The sequence below is a fragment of the Acinonyx jubatus genome, chromosome D1 (assembly GCF_027475565.1).
Source record: "Acinonyx jubatus isolate Ajub_Pintada_27869175 chromosome D1, VMU_Ajub_asm_v1.0, whole genome shotgun sequence".
Taxonomy (NCBI): domain Eukaryota; kingdom Metazoa; phylum Chordata; class Mammalia; order Carnivora; family Felidae; genus Acinonyx; species Acinonyx jubatus.
In genome coordinates, this window is record NC_069390.1 from 42,751,942 (window position 1) to 42,765,079 (window position 13,138).

Genomic DNA, 13,138 nt, shown 5'->3' on the forward strand with positions numbered 1-13,138 from the left:
GTAGCTGAACCAGATGAGGGGCTAAAAAGGCAGAGGTAAAATGCCCAGTGCTACTAGAACCCTTTATAGTCCTGACTGAGAGTTGCTCCCTAAAGGCACAATATGAATAACTGGGGTACATTCTTGGGGGTTCTGCCAGTGAGGGCAGGACCAAGGATGAGAGAACCTACACTCACCAGGTGGGGACATCCCTCACCATCTGCCCAAGCCTTGTGCCAGAAGGGACAGGCCAAAACAGGGGAAGCAAGAAAAGAGTTGGAGGTTGGGCATTGGGGGTGGTGTGGTGGAGAAAGAGAGCTTAGGCCGAGATGGAGATTGCAAGGATCAGCAAGAGGAACTAGTCAGAGAGAGTGGAGAGAAAGAAAGAGACAAAAATGAGATTTCCGTCTCAAATCTCAAGTGCTATGTTCCCTCTACTTCCCTTGTCCTAATGGAGGTGAGCTCTGAGGCTGAGCATTCATCTTTTGATGTATGTGTTTGACATTTTTTCAGTTGTATGTACAAGACAGGCGCTGTCTGTATTCTAGAACGAAGTCCCTGTCCTCAAAGAGCCGGGTGTTCAGTGGTGCCTGAACCTGCCAGACCATAGTGGGGATTTTATACTCAACTTGTCAAAGCCAGAGGTGGCTGGCATCTGGGAGCAGGCCCCTGAGACCAGCTGGGGATCAGGAGCAGGACTGCGGTAACTGGAGAGGATACTGGCAAACTCCTTAGAGGAGCTGGTCTCCTCCTTAGAGGAAACAAAGGAGTGGAGAGGCCACCAGAACCTGGGAGCAAACAGGCCAGACTGGTACTGATAACATCTAGCAAAAAGGCCTAGCTCAAAACCTGAATTTTGTGGAGGGGGCCTTGGCTGTGGGAGGCGTGAGGGGGGAGCCCAGAATCTGGGTGGTAACACAGAGCACCTCCCAGGTCAGCCAGTGGAGAGGCAAGTCGGGAAAAACAGTGGAGTCCCGAACTCAGTGCCGGGGAAGTGACTCACAGACGAGGCCAATAAACAGGGTGAATCAACACTAAGCCCCATTGGACTAGGTTCTGAAGATGCTTAAGGACTTCCTGTCTTCCTGGTCAGATTTGGCTTGGGGCTGGGGCTGGGGCAGGGCCAGGCCAGCAGGTGGGAGCAGGCTGAGCCCTAACTGTGAGTCACTTCGGCCTTTTCCTCTCTTAGCCAGGAAACTGGACCCATACGTTGTTGGCTGCTGTTCGTAGGGAGATTGACATTTCCTTGTGCTTGTCCTCACACCCAGACAGGGATAAAAGGGACAGCCTCTGCCTTGGAAGAGACACGAGCTCATGGCTTGCACAGGACTCTTAAACAGCCAATTGCTATCCACTGTGGCAAGGGCCCTAGATGGATCTGGCTGGATTTGCTCACACAGAGGGAGAGGCACGTAAATCTGCAGTGGAGTAGATACCTGACCAATGCTCATTGAACAAATTAACAATTTATTATTAGTATCACTACTATCATCTTTATTTAGTTATTTGTATTTTGATTTTTTTGGTGGAGGGAAGAATGGATTAAGAAGGGCATCATAAAATAGGAGAAATTTGATCCTTGCCTTAAATGATGAGTTGGTAAATAAGATGGGTCCAAGCAGAGGTCCTAACACAGGGGGCTTGGGAAGCAGGGAGTCATTCAGTGTGGTTGGAGGGAGATGAGGCTTAAAGAAGGAGAGTGATGGCAGATGGAGATAAATCCTGAAGACCGTATTAGTCAGCTTTGACCAGGTAACAAACAAGCACATAAAAAATGAGCACTGGTTTCGTGCACATGTATTTTCAGGTCGCTGGGTTGGCCCTGCTTCAGGCTTGGGGGGAAGTTCAGGTGTGCTTCCACATATCTCCCTGTGGGTCCGTGCCAGAGGGTAGCAGCTCTTGAGAGCGCATTCACGGGGAAGGTCACAAGTTTTCAGAGGAGCAAGTAGAAACACAGGATGCTTCTCAAAACCTAGGCTCGGGAACTGGAAACTGTCACTTTTACCAAGGCAGGTCATGTGGCCATGCCCCACGAGAATGAGGAAAATAGGTGGGGTGAGGATAATGAGTTAATAGTTGGTGAACAATCCTCTAACCTGCCATATAATATAATGTAATTTTGTTTTGATTTGGGAGAAAATGGGGGGGCTGTTGCTAGTCCTTTTTTCAGATAGGATAATTTTAATAGGAGTGTCCAGGAACATTTGCCATAATGCACAGGGACACTTTGTTTGTGCGTGGATGTAGTTAAGACACTCTACTTTGTTTACATATCAGAGTTTCTGCAGGGCAGGGGCTGCGATTCACGTATCTCTCTAACCTCAGCACCCAGTGTGGCACCCAGCACAGAGTAAGTGCTCATAGTATTTGCTGACTAGACAAATGGTCTCTCCCTGTCATCAATGTGTGGTTAAAATTTAATAGGAAATGCACATTTCTCTGCCCCCATTGACAGTTCAAGGTAAGGGTGGGATGGTGAGTGAAGAACAGGTATGACCCGCTCAGAGGTGGGAAGAAAATTGCTAAGCAGGGAAATCAACAATGGCAGGAGGTGGGTGGCCCAAACCCCAGCTGCTATAGTCAAAGGACTGTTCGATAGTGACAGCCAAGAAGGTCTTCTAAATAGCGGACTTCTTCCAAGTAACTGTCAACTTGAAAGATACAGATTTCTAATGATAATGGCTAACATATATTGAATGCCTCTTATGTGCCTGACACAATCTTAATACATTTTCTATTTCATTTGATTCGGTCCTCCCTTGGACCACAGTTATTAATAGGGGGCATCACTGAAGGTGACACTAGTTTGTTCATATCGTGCTGGAGTTGCATTTTCACATGCTGAGTCCATGGCAAATGAGGACAAAAATGCCATGTAAATACAACTGAGTGGTGTAAGCACAGCTGATAAAGTCAGCAAATAATGAAGGCAAAGTAAGGTTGAGCAAGTGCAGATGAAAGACTGAGAACGCACTGCAAATACTTCAGCTCTCAAACAAAAACACGACCAGGTCGGTGGACAGCAGACGGCAAAGATTCTGTCTCAGTCACTTTTTGTTCAGAAGTCCATCCGTGTTCCAGCAAGGAGACACGTGGGTCCCACGACCCCCCCCCCCACCCCCACCCCCCGCAGCTGCACTATGTCTGATCTTCAGACCCTGGAGGGCAGTGATGTGGTTGTCTAATTCTGATGCCCCACAGCATAGTACTGTAATGGATACATAGTGCATGTCTAGGATCTGAACTCTGGGCCTTCATGGGACCCAGAAGCTTAAGAGAATCCATAAACCTCTGAACTAAGTTTCTGCAGACAATGTAGACAGCCTCTTCCTGGCCCCTGTGGTAGACATCTCAGTGATAGAAGCACCTACCACCATAAGGAGGCTTAGGTTAACTACTCTTCTGTTCTCTCTTTCAATATCAGAACACAGTGTTTCCTCCAGCCCTGTCCCTGCTCCTCACTTCCGGCCCCAGGAAGCAGCCAGATGACAAGAGGCCACTGGGTAAACGTCTCTTGTTCTCTGAAGAATGTTAGACTGTGAGGATGTACCTCTGAGGTTTTGGGAGGACGAAATGAAGAAGTACAATGGCTGGACAGCATAAGCACTCAGTCCATCGCCGGAAAGGGTATGTGTTTCTCCTAATTATCAGGAATACAAAAAATGATACAAAGTATTTTTAAACCATTCTCCTTAAGTTTTCTTCCAGTTCATCTACCAAGTTCACCTTGAGTGGACCCTTCCCCCTCCCCCTTTGTCTCTCTTCCTCCTTCTTTATCATCCTGTCTCAGAAGGGTCTGGGCTTTATCTACTGTGCTCCAATCTGCAAGTTTTCTGTTCTGAGCTGTTCCCTCTTCAGTCTAAGTTGGAAAAGCCTACTTATTTTTAAATGAGAACACCGAGGGGATCTATTAGACTATACCAGGTAGCTCATACTTTGAATGAGGAAAATGAAGGGCAAGCAGGCTCAAGCAGGAAGCAAGAGAGGACTGGTACAGCCAAAGAACGGTTGGCTTAGAACCATGCTGGAGTCATTGTCTCAAAACAATGAAGTTGACTCTTCCCAACACTTCCGCCAGGTTGCAGCCTGGGGATGCTCCCTGCTGCCACTGGAGGTGATCTCTGAAGGCAAGCCCTTTTTCCTTTTTCATTTCCTACTTTTCGGAGAAGTTTCTATGAGGCTAAAAAACTTTTAAAATAGGGATCATCTGGTTAGCAATATCTTGATGTATTAAAATACGAAAAATACAGACACACCACAGAATCCAACTGTCTCCTAGAGGGAGATGTGGGAGGTGGTAGGAAGCAGGAAAAAAGGGATGAAAAGAGTAGAGTACTTGGTTCTCCTCCTTGCATAAAGCATCTGTCACATAGCAGGGGGCCGATACCTAAATCTCTCTGTCTTTGCAGCCTCTGCTGAATGACTTCCCTGAGGGATATTTGCCCTGTGGGTTTTAAGCTTTGACCACACTGATCCCTCCTTGGCAGATGAAGCTGGTTGCATTAAGCAAGTTGAGGACAGCCTTGCATTTACGATGTCTTTGCTCCTTGGAGCTGAATATTAAGAAATACCACGGGGGGAGGAAATCAGGCTACACCAAAGACAGCAAGATGGAAATTGCTCCCTGACTGTTGTGATGTTGAAGTTGCTGCAAAAGCCCAGTACCCCAGTCCCAGCATTGCCCCTGATTCCTTTTTCCTTTCACTCACTACATGGATTTCAATATCTATGTGCAAGATACCCTGAAAAGTCCAGGAAAGGGAAATAAGATACATGGCCCTCTAGTGGGAGAGCCAAGGGGGTAAGTCATCCATGACTGTGGGAGTTATTACAGCAGAGGCAGCCCCAGAGCATGGTGCACGCACAAAGAAAAGGGTGTGTGATTTGGGACAGTCTTCAGAGAAGAGGTGCCATTGAGCCCAGTGTAAAAACAAATGTCCACATTCAATAGTGTGACAAAAGTATGAACTGTTTTCTGGGTAGAAAGAAGGGCATTTAGAAGGGCATGGAGGAATGAAAATGTCATATTTGGGGAACTCTAAGAATTTCTATTTGGCTTAGGTGCATGGTTTCCACATTGGAGGCGTAACAGGGGATGAGACTTGAGAGAAAAACAGGCAGAGTCGCTCTCCAATGTGGGGCAAATCATGCACCACTTAGGACTTTGAGTAAGTTCATTTATATCATGAGACTAGAGTTTCTGTTCTCCCTAATTCATAGGGCTTAGCTTTAGAATTACAGAGGAGAACAGGAGGGGGAGTTCAAGGTCATCTAGTGTAGAGATTTTTGAGGTGTCTTCGCAGCACTTCCACTGGGACGGGGGTCAGCTGCCTCAGGAAGGGGTCCTCAAGTTTGGCCACATAGGGAGAGACCCTATGTCCAGCTTTGGTCAGGGCAGCTGTGCTTTGCTTTGAGTATTGGGCTTCCAGCTATGAATCGAAGGGGAAAAGGTGAGGTTCTGCTGCTAGCAGGTGAAGTTCGAAAATCACTGGGCTAGTGTAAGCCTCCTACAAGGAAATTGACTTGTGGGATCCAGTGAGACAATCAGACTGGGTTTCACAGCACCAAAGCCACATTCCCACAAGGATTTTCTTAGGCAGGCTCCAGCCAACAAAATCTTCCACAACACTTAAAAGACAAAAGATCAAAGTGGAAAAACAAATGCTAATGCCCCCAGCCTGCTGCCCCCCTGCTGGGCCCAAGAGGTTCAAAGCTTACAGACCAGGGAGGGAAAGCCCAGCCCCTCCTATCACCTGGGCTCCCTGCTGCTTTTCTGACCAGCACCCCTGCCCCTCCTTCCACGTGGCTTTCCAGACCCACGTGGGTCTCCTGACACCCTTGGACAAGAGAGGGTCCCGGAGGACCCTGTCTCCTGAATGTCCCCCTACCACAGAGAGGTGTGTGCCTGGGGTTAACAGCGGTGGACAGATAACGCTTCCGTCTGTTCAAAACATGTTTACAAGGTGTAGGCAGAGAGAAAGCCTGACAGTACACACACTTGAAACTGCTGAAGAATTTTGTTAAGTGCTCTGTGTGTTTTTGGGCAACCCACTCCAGTTTTCTGGGTCTCGGCTTTCCGCTTTTGGAAATGAGCAGCTGGCGGAGTTATTTCCAAGGTCCTTATCGGCTGACGCATGCAGCTCAGCCCTGTTCTTTTCTCTTCTCTTAAGGCATTCTTTGCAGAGAGTTTTCCCACAAGGAAAGTGCTTCAGAGGGGAAAATATGTCAGGTATGTGTTCCCTGTGGTTATTTTAGGACAGTTTGGAGAAACAGGGATTGTGAAAGATGGAAAGGGGAAGAGGAAGAAGAAATCCCATGCCAAGTGTGGCGGGAATCCCCCGCTCCATTTCAAGAGTGGAAAGGACCCCTGTGTGGGCTCCGAGCCCCTTACAGAAACCATGGAAGCCCAGAGATGGCTTGATCTGTTCAGGGTCTTGATTTATCCAGGCTGGCCCTGGTAATGCCACTGGACCACCGTGAAATTCGAGTTGCGATGCATCTCAAGATTAAGTGGCAATGAGTACAGAGTGAAAATTAGTGAGAGGCCACCATCTATGTGCCTTGTGCTTTTGTAATTCCTGCTTTGACCGTTCTTTTAATGCTCATAAAAATCCAGGCCAGTCACTTTTACGCTGTTATTTTAAAAAGCCTCCTCCAGGCAGGGCTGATGTATACTGGTCCGCACAGATAATGCCAAATGGGTTGTTTACATCTGATTTTTGATCTGATGATCAGTGCAATTCTGTGCAATACCAGATGATTACATATTTTGAATCCCTCCCAAACCTCCTTGAGCAGGAGAGTAGCAGACAGAAACCCTCAGGAAGACTTCTCTTACTACTCTAAAACTTACTTACCGCCTACTACGTGTCGGATCTTTCCAGATGACTGTAGTTCCTAGACATCAGGTCCTCTACAGCATGGTGCTGTCAGGAAGGAACTATGATTCCCCTGTATTATCAAATCCTAGAAAGGGCTCAGTTAGAAAAAAAGGCTATAGAACTAGCCCTGACCAAATCCCAAAGTTCCTTCCACTGGACTAATTCCCTCTCCCCGCTGACTTCTGGGCGGAGCCCACGTGGGCTGTATTCCACAAATTGTTTGCAAGTCCCTGAAAGGGAAGGGACTGGCAACAGCAGGGAACCAAGTCCTCCTAACCTTGGTTTATCCCTTTAAAAAAAAATTTCTTAAATGTTTTATTTATTTTTGAGAGACAGAGACAGAGTGCAAGCAGGGGAGAGGCAGAGAACAGGGGAGACAGAATCCAAGGAGGCTCCAGGCTCTGAGCTGTCGGCACAGAGCCTGACACGGGGCTCGAACCCATGAACCGTCAGATCATGACCTGAGCTGAAGTCAGATGCTCAACTAACTGAGCCACGAGGGCTCCCCTATCTTTTCTTTACTCATCTTTGGGGGAAGAGGTTACCTTCCCTTTGAAGTTTTGTTTTCAGATCTTTTTTCTTTTTTTTAGAATTTCCTCCAATCTCTTTTGTTGCCTCTACCGCTATTTGTACGTCAGCCGTTACAGTCCCCATAACCCTTCTCTATATTACTCTCTTTAAAATGTCTGCTCCAGGGGCACCTGGGTGGCTCGGTCGGTTAAGCATCCGACTTCGGCTCAGGTCATGATCTCGCGGTCTGTGAGTTCGAGCCCCGCGTCGGGCTCTGTGCTGACAGCTCAGAGCCTGGAGCCTGTTTCTGATTCTGTGTCTCCCTCTCTCTCTGCCCCTCCCCTGTTCACGCTCTGTCTCTCTCTGTCTCAAAAATAAATAAACGTTAAAAAAAATTAAAAAAAAAATGTCTGCTCCAACCAGACTGGATCTCCTCTAAGAAGGGACCAAGTCTTATTTGTCTCTGCCTTCCCAGTGCCTAAGAGTGCCTAGCACATAACAGGCTTTGTAAATACTTGTAAAATAAAAAACAGAATAACTGAATAATAATTAAAAAAAAGAATAAATAAACAAGCCCATCCCCAGTCCCCACTCCATGAAGGTATTACCAAGTTATGTTGCCTGCCTGGCTTCTGGTAGCATTTGTCTTCCAGATCCCTGTGGTAGGTGATAATTCATTAGAATTAGGATTAGCTGGAGTGTCAGAAAACTCTGAAATATTGCTGGCTTAATCATAATGAAAGTTTATTCCTTTCTCACGTGACAGTTTGGAAGAAAAAGACAGGGTTTGCATAAGTGATCTATGGTGTGTTTCTATCTTACTATGCACTACCTTCATTGCCAAGGTCACTTTATGACCCAGGATGGTTACACTAGCTCCAGCCATCACATCTGTATTCCATCCTGCAGAAAGTAAGGAAGTATAATGAAGAGCCTAACACTTCCCTGTAAGAACACTGCTAAAAGTCATACATTCCATTTCTAGGTGAATCTCATTAGTTGAACGTGAGTCACGTGACCATGCCTTGCTGCCAAAGAGGTTGGGAAATGTGGCGTTTATTCAGCAGCCTCCTAGAACGTGGAGGGTTGTGTTAATAGAGAAGAACAGAGACTGAAAAACAACACTATTTCTCTTGTAGGAACCACTTAAAGCTTCTTGGTTTTGTTTTTTAGGGTTTGGTTTTGTTTTGTTTTTTGCTTTTTTTTTTTTTTGGTAAAGGAGTGACTGGGTCAAATCAGTAACTTAGACTGAAATGGCTCCTGGAAAGGAGAAGGGATTAGAGAAAGACTGGAGGCAGAGAAACTAGGAGGAGGTAGTTGTACAAATCCAAGCAGAGATGAGGGGGACATGAACTTAGTAGTAAGGAGATGGAAAGAAGGAGATGGATTTTGAAGCCATTTGGTGGTAAAGCAGGCTACGCCTGGTGACGTTGGCTGTAGAGTGAGGGGACGGGAGTTGAGAATTAGCTTCGGCTTCTGCCCTGGGGCCCTGGAAATAGGGCAGTCATATGCTGATTTGGAGAAATGCAGGCAAACCTCCGGTGAGCGCTGTTCTGCACACTGATTTTGACTTGAGACTCTTAAAGAGCTGGGCACCTCCCCAAAAGGAAACTTTAGGGGTCCCCAGAGCAATCGGTAGGGGATGGGCAGTTAATCCAGTTGGAATGAGTACAAGGGAGCAGAAAGCCCAGTCGGGGCGGGGGTTCACATCCCTGTCGTCTCCCTGGTACTGGAGTCACCGCCCTGTCAGTGGGCCCCCACTATCTTAGACGCTGCCAACCAATTCTCCCGAGTTCCAAGACAGAAGCGATTTCAAATTCCCTCTAATTAAAAGGAGCGTATCAGTGTGTGCCTGGAGTCCCGCTGCTGCTGGAGAGGGGAAGGGGCTTCCCAAATCCACCGCCAAGCCTCCAGGCTGACTCCAGAGGGAGGGAGGAGCTGGGACGGCTGGGGAGGGGCAGCCACGTGCCAGCTGGCTGTGCCAAGTGTAGGAGCAGCACGCCTGGGGTTCTGCCATGTGTTTGTTTATTTGGTTTGGCTGCTGTAAAACATACACACACAGACTCACAGCCTCGGGGCCTGTGTACAGAGCCCACGTTCAGTTCTTAACTAAAATCAGGAACAGTGTGGGGGAAAAGGAAGCTCAAATAGGAAGATAACAGATAGCAGAGTTCATTCACTCACTCATTCATTCATTCATTCATTCATTCAGCAAAAGGATGCCAGGTACTATGCAAGGCCCTGGGGCAATGATAGAATTCAGTTCCCGAGAAACTCAGACAGTGACGGGGAACAGAAACCAGGAAAGAGGCCATTTCAGCCCAAAGTGAGAGGCACTTGATTCAGATTACAGCCCGCGTCTGGTCTGGTCATTTCCTGGATTAAGATCTGACCCGTGCTCCCTTGTGTCTAACCAGACTTTCACAGGCCCAGCAAGCCCCCCCTCCAGCCCCTCACCCCTGGTTCAAGCTCATGGAAGTCGAAGCAGCTTCCCTCCCTCGGGTCTCCCCTCTGCAAGCTCATTCCCCCTGTTTGCAAGGTTCTTCTTGTTCTCTGCCACTTCTTACTTAGACTTAAAGGTCCAGTTGAATCCTCTGGGGCGGCCATCACAGACCATGCTCTGGGTCCTCACCGCATTTCTTTATGTCTGACTCTTCTCAACTCCTACTGCCATGGTTCACCTGTCCATTTCCCCCATGGCCTGTGAGCCACTCAAGCAGAAAAGAATCTTGTCCACATCTCTATTCTGGCAGTTAATCGATGCCTGGCACAGAAACACTCTTAATAAATGCCTGACCGAATGAATGGACATAATTTAGTGCCACTGTGGATTGCCTCAAATGTGCCACAATTAAAATGCACTTGGATGCTGGAGTCAAACCCCAACTCCATCACCTCTGACTAGCCATGTCCCTTCTCCCAGCCTCAGTTCGCTATTCTTAAACTGAAGCCAATACTGTTTCATGAGTGTGACTTACATGAGAAAGCTTTCTTTCATGTGTGGTCACCTTTATTTCTCTAACATTTGTGGAGATTTTATTTATTACATTTATTATAATCAGTCATCTGAGGGATGGATGCCTGGGTAGCTCAGTAGGTTAAGCGTCTGACTTTGGCTCAGGTCATAATCTTGTGGTTGGTGGATTCCAGCCCCATGTCAGGCATTGTGCTGACAGCTCAGTGCCTAGATCCTGCTTCGGATTCTGTGTCTCCCTCTCACTGTCTTTCCCCTACTCATGCTCTGCCTCTGTCTCTCTTTCTCTCTCTCTCTCTCTCTGTCTAAAATAAACAAAAATAAAAAATAAAAAAATAATAATCATTAGAAGACAGAGCTCTAATCAGTGAGGGCTTTTAAGATGGGCACTGTGGGACGCCCCTGAGAGGCATGTCTCAAGAATTTTCTCCTGAGTTCAAATTCTTGAGATGTGCCCCTCAGGGGTGTCCTAGAGTGCCCATCTCTAGGGAACACCTCTGTTCGTCCATGCATTTTCTACGGGCGAGGCTGTCCTGACCGCTCCCACTCTGGACATCTCCTCTGACCACTGCTCTTGGCAGGCAACAGTGCACAGTAGTTAAGAACATGGACTCTGGAACCAGACAGCATGGGTTCAAATCCGTCTTCCCCTTGACTGGCTCCTTCCTTCTCTCCTGATCAGAGCACTCTCCCATTTCTGGACTTGGATGGAATGCCACACCACAGGCATGGAACCTCAAACTACTGTTTTCAGACCAGGGTGTCAGAGAATCCAACCCTGAGCCACACTTTAGAGGGTCCTACTGTGGCCCACCCAGGCCAGTCCCCTTAAAGAGAAGGATTTGAGGAACTAAGGGGATGTGTCAGCCTAGAGTCCTCACCCTCTTCTGGTAGACTATGGTATGGGCATCTGGGACTCCGTAATTCTAGCTTAAATGCCCCTGAGTCTGCTTTAAGGCCTACAGTGGCCTATACTCCCTGGGGGAACCCCACCTTCAGTGTGAACACCTCTAGGTCTGAAGGGTGGCCAAGAGGTGGCTGTTTGTAGAGGTTGTAAGCAGAGAGGAGTTCCCACACAGAATGTAGGAGTGGGGAGAATTGGGGGAGGTCATAGTCTAGGGGGTCAGAGGTGAGCTCTACTATACCTAAGCAGGAGTGACATAGACTTCTGAGAATTCTAAATTCTAATGTGGCCTCTCAGGTCTTTACAAAGGTGTATGTGACAAGATAGAAACACTTTACTCACCCAGTTTGTTTTCTTCATGTCGAATATTCAGATATTTAAGTGTATGGTATATGAGCTTCTCTATTAGTCAACTTGTGCTACCTTGGCAAAATACCATGACTGGGTGGCTTAAGCAACAGAAATTTATTTTCTTGGGACACCTGGGCGGCTCAGTCGGTTGAGCATCTGACTTGGGCTCTGGTCATGTTCTCATGGTTTGTGAGTTTAAGTCCCATATCAGACTCACTGCTGTCAGTGTAGAGCCCGCTTCAGATCATCTGTCCTCTCTGTGCCCTTCCCCTGCTTGTACTCTCTCAAAAATAAATAAATATTTTTTAAAAAAGAAGTTTATTTTCTCACAGTTCTGGAGACTTAAACCCAAGAGTAAGATGTTGGCAGGACTGGTTTCTTCTGAGCAAGCCTGTCTGCTTGGCTTGTAGATGGCTGCCTTTTCACATGTGTGTGCACGTGTCCCTAGTGTCTTTTTGTGTCCAAATTTTCCCTTCTTCTAAGGACACCAGTCAGATTAGATTAGGACCCACCCTGAGGGCCTCATTTTAACTTGATCATCTGTTTAAAGGACTATCTCCAAGTATAATCACTTTCTGAGATACTGGTAGTTAGGGTTTCAACATATGAATTTTGGAGGGACATCATTTAGCCCACATCAGCCATTCTAGAGTGCTACCTGTTTGTAGAGTGACCAATCTATCCAGGTTTGCTGGGACTTTCCTTGTTTTGACACTGATATTCCCACATCCCAGGATATCCCTTAGGACCAGGCAAACTGGGAAGATTCGGGATACTTGCTTGTCCAGAACCCTTACCTGAGTCTTTGGCAAAATATAAGGACTAGAAAGACCAGACAAACCCAACAGGTATCCAGAAGTGAACTTTGACATCCATTTACTTTCTCAATCCTCACTTCAGCCTTGTGAGGTAGGTGGGACAGGAAATAATATTACAGTTACACAGAAGGGGAAATAGGATCAGAAAGGTTCATTTTTTCCCTTGGTCCTATTTATCTTTCTCCTGGTTCTTTCATTACTGGGTACTTCCTAGGCCAAAAGCCAGGCAATCACAGTGTATGTTTCATGTCACCTGTGCCCAAGGGTCTGAGCGAGAGGTAAGTACCAGGATGTATCAGTGAGTGAGTACTGACGTATACCTACACTCATTTGAATTAAAGAAATTAAACAATCACACTTGCACTATGTGGGGAGAGGGGGGCCACACTCTGGGCCTTGTAGAGCAAATTCGTCCGACTGGAAAGAAGGGTGGGTGGGAGGGAAGCAGGGAGAGATGCAGGCTGTGTTTGATGATCTGCTCTGAAAGGCAAGGAGGAAGCCATTGATTAGTGAGCTTTGTTTGATGTGCTCAAGGATCAAAGGGACAAACACCATGTGCAAAGATGAAAGTTGACCCAGAAACCCTGTGTCCCAGCCACTGGGATGCCAGGCTGCTCTGGGCCCATGGGTCACAAAGGACTCTTGAAGAAATCATGGGCAAGATTGCAAGCCTACCTGTTCCTCAACTTGAACCCTGACCCTCTTCCCACCACTGTCTTTC

At 47.2% G+C, this 13,138-nt stretch overlaps 1 long non-coding RNA gene across 3 annotated transcripts in view; it reads left to right on the forward strand.

Annotated features, from left to right (window-relative positions):
* The window catches only part of LOC113603458 (uncharacterized), a 54,933-nt gene that overhangs the window by 3,547 nt on the left and 38,248 nt on the right, over positions 1 to 13,138 (forward strand). For all 3 annotated transcript variants that reach the window (XR_003425051.2, XR_003425053.2, XR_008290445.1), the window contains exon 2: positions 3,404 to 3,606. This is a non-coding gene — a long non-coding RNA (uncharacterized LOC113603458). The remainder of the gene's footprint in view (positions 1 to 3,403; positions 3,607 to 13,138) is intronic.